The 3,599-nt window shown below is 46.6% G+C and overlaps 1 pseudogene; it reads right to left on the bottom strand.

Annotated features, from left to right (window-relative positions):
• Window positions 1–356: 356 nt before the first annotated feature.
• Window positions 357–2,161, bottom strand: LOC111529179 (annotated as a pseudogene).
• Between the last annotated feature and the right edge of the window lie 1,438 nt (window positions 2,162–3,599).

Raw genomic sequence — 3,599 nt, 5'->3', positions numbered from 1 at the left:
GCTCCTTCTCTCTCACCATTTAGCCACTAGCTTTGTCCTAGTGTCAATGTGTGTACTTGTTTTTTTGTTTTTTGGTTTTTTTTTTTGAGACGGAGTCTCGCTCTGTCACCCAGGCTGGAGTGCAGTGGTGCGATCTCGGCTCACTGCAAGCTCTGCCTCTTGGGTTCACGCATTCTCCTGCCTCAGCCTCCCAAGTAGCTGGGACTACAGCCGCCCGCCACCACGCCCGGCTAACTTTTTGTATTTTTAGTAGAGATGGGGTTCCACCGTGTTAGCCAGGATGGTCTCTATCTCCTGACCCACCTTGGCCTCCCAAAGTGCTGGGATTACAGGCGTGAGCCACCGTGCCAGGCCACTTGTTTTTATTTCTTGATTTGTCACCTTCAAGTGATACCTTATTTATTTATTTATTTTTAATTTTTATTTTTTTAAGGTTACACAATAATTTATTGAGGGCCTCCTCTCCCCAGCCTTGCAGTCTCTAGGTCACTTTTCCGCTTGTAGATGTTGCACGTCAGCCCTAGAAAGATGACTGGGGGCAGGGGCACTGCGTACTGTTCAGTGAGACTCATAATGTGGCTGTAACTGTCTTCCTATTATTGCAAGAACACGGCCAGCAGATCCAGCTCCTCATACAGTCTTCACCAGGGCCACCTTCTTGGCCTCCTTCTGCCCGTAATTCTCCTTCAGGATCTGGTACCGTTCTGGAGTGGCCCGTTGCAGACACTGAACCACCAGCTGGCTGCATTTGTTGTCCTGTTTGTCAGTGCCAACTTTGCCGGTCACACTGGGGTCCCCAAAAGAGGTCAAAGTAATCATCCTGAATCTGAAAGAACTCTCCCTCTCCCATCTCCAGCAGGATCTTCTTGGCATTGGTGTGCTCCTTCTCACCATCAGTGCCTGCCATGTACATGGCTGCAGCTACAGGAAGGTAGAAGGAGTAGAAAGCTGCCTTGTACTTGATGCTAGATTTGTACCTCTTTTTAGTGAATCTGCCAAGATCTGCATTGCCATGGGGGGCTGTGATGAGGTCCAGGGTCTGTCCAATCTCAGTCTGATAGAAACACTGCAAGAAGAGCTGGATCAGGTTCAGGTAATAGGGCTGCTCCCGGCAACAGAGCTTCAGCAGGCGGTAGATACATGCTTCCCTTCCAGAAGCATAGCATCACTGATGGCATCCAAACCCACGCCGGGCTTCTGTAACCAGCAGATCTGTCCCCAGCGGTGAGGGATGAAGCCGTGATGTCATCTGCCACCAGGAAGAAAGCTTGCAGCAGTTCCACACACCAGCCCACAGTCAGGGCCCGCTGAGACTCTCAGCATCCTGTTTCCTCAGCTCCACCAGCTCCCGGAATACTACTAGCACTGTCAAAGCCCAGTGTTACTTGCCTCCAATGGCATTGTACTACAGGACCTCCTTAAGCTGGGTGATAGCATCTCCTGTCTCTGGGTGCCCCATCTCATCCTCAGTCAGCACCCTAACAATCTGGGAGAAGCACTGAACGAAATCCTGCTTTCTTGGACATAAACATCTGATCTCTGGTCTCCATTCATTCTGAGCGAGGAGCAAAGGGCTTTGTTCCTGGATGCGGGTTTCTGCTTGATACCTTTTTAATTCTGGCTAAAACCACTGATGTAATCAGTGAGTTTATTTACCTTTCTACCCACTTGCCCTTTTTCTCCTATTTTTTGTTAGTTGTAATAATTCTACATCATTAGAGCATCCAATTTTGTCTCTCATTCCCCCATCTGTACAATTAAACATATGCAACACTCACCCCCAGACCTTATGCCAAGGCTTCTATAATCATTTACGATTGTCTGAAGCTGGCTCACTGGTAAATTTCTTAGGAAAGGCTCATGGGAAAAAATATTCCCTGAGTATTAGCATGCTCTGAACTGTCTGGGTGGATTTTGTACTCGGACAGTTTGTCTGGATGTGAAGATCCTTTGGTGTTGACTCTTCTGGGTTTTTACAATGTTCTCTTTCAAAATGTATTCAAGTTTTTCTTTTTTCCCCCAAGAAATTTTTACCTAATTATAGTTTTCCATTTGTGTTCTGTTCCATTGCTTTTTCTTTCTTCAGGGACTTCAATTAATATATATCAAATCTTTATCCTAAATCCTTTTTTTCTCCTTCCCTGCTCCCTGCATTTTTTTTTTTTTTTTTTTTTTTTTTCAGGGTGTCACTCTGTCACACAGGCTGGAGGGCAGTGGCGTGATGTCAGCTCACTGCAACCTTGACCTTCTTCTCAAGGGATCTTCCCACCTCTGCTCCCCAAGTAGCTGGGACTACAGGGGCGCCGCACGCCCGGGTCTTTCCAGCTTTTCCTTACTGTGCATCCCATTGGTAACTTTTCATTTTTGTATTCCTTCTTAGTCTTCATTTCCACTTTTTCCCCAAATTTCACTTGACTGATCTGGGTGACAGAGGGAGACTCCTACTCAAAACGAAAAACAAACAAACAAAAACCCTTCTTTGCCTTCAGTGTTGCCCCTCATATAATTTTTTTTTTTTTTTTTTTTGAGATGGCGTCTCACTCTGTCGCCAGGCTGGAGTGCAATGGCGCGATCTTGGCTCACTGCAACCTCCGCCTCCCAGGTTCAAGTGACTCTCCCACCTCAGCCTCCTGAGTAGCTGGGATTACAGGTGCACGCCACCATGCCCAGCTAATTTTTGTATTTTTGGTAGAGACGGGGTTTCACTGTGTTAGCCAGGACCGTCTCAATCTCTTGACTTTGTGATCCACCCGCCTCGGCCTCCCAAAGTGCTGGGATTACAGGCATGAGTCACCGCGCCCGGCCCCCTCATAGAATATTTTAAAGCTTAAAACTAAAGCAACTGCTTCTAATTTAAAAAAAATTCCAGGTACCCTTTTCTCAAATGAAAGCTTACACAGAAACTCAAAATGAAAAATCACAACTATCCAGCTTTGGCATTCTCTCCCCTCTCGGGCCTACGTTTCTCCCAGAATCTTTGGCACTTAGTCTGAAAATCACCAAGCTAAAAAGAAAGCAACCTCTTCATTTTACGTGAAGAGTCATGGCTCAGACATGGAAGAAAACCACCCTGCTTATTTTAAGGCTCAATCCCAGAAGACTGATTCCAGATCGAGGGTGAGAACCGGGCATCTGGATTTTGTTAACTCTCTCTCGGTGACTTTAATGCACAGTGAAGTTTGAGGACCACCACACTAGATACATGCTGCCCAATATGGTAGCCACCAGCCACACATGACTCCATTTAAATTAAATAAAAATTAAAAATTCAGGCCCTCAGTTGCACTAGCTACATCTCCAGTGTTCAATAGCCACATGAGAATAGTGACTGCCATTCTGTATGGTAAATACACACAGAACATTTCTTTCTTTTTTTTTTTTTGAGACGGAGTCTTGTTCTGTCGCCCAGGCTGGAGTGCAATGGCGTGATCTTGGCTCACTGCAAGCTCTGCCTTCCGGGTTCACGCCATTCTCCTGCCTCAGCCTCCCGAGTAGCTGGGACTACAGGCGCCCACCACCACACCTGGCTAATTTTTTGTATTTTTAGTAGAGACGGGGTTCCACCGTGTTAGCCAGGATGGTCTCGATCTCCTGACCTC

The sequence above is a fragment of the Piliocolobus tephrosceles genome, unplaced genomic scaffold (genome assembly GCF_002776525.5).
Source record: "Piliocolobus tephrosceles isolate RC106 unplaced genomic scaffold, ASM277652v3 unscaffolded_110, whole genome shotgun sequence".
Classification (NCBI taxonomy): domain Eukaryota; kingdom Metazoa; phylum Chordata; class Mammalia; order Primates; family Cercopithecidae; genus Piliocolobus; species Piliocolobus tephrosceles.
This window is presented reverse-complemented; position numbering and strand designations above follow the sequence as displayed.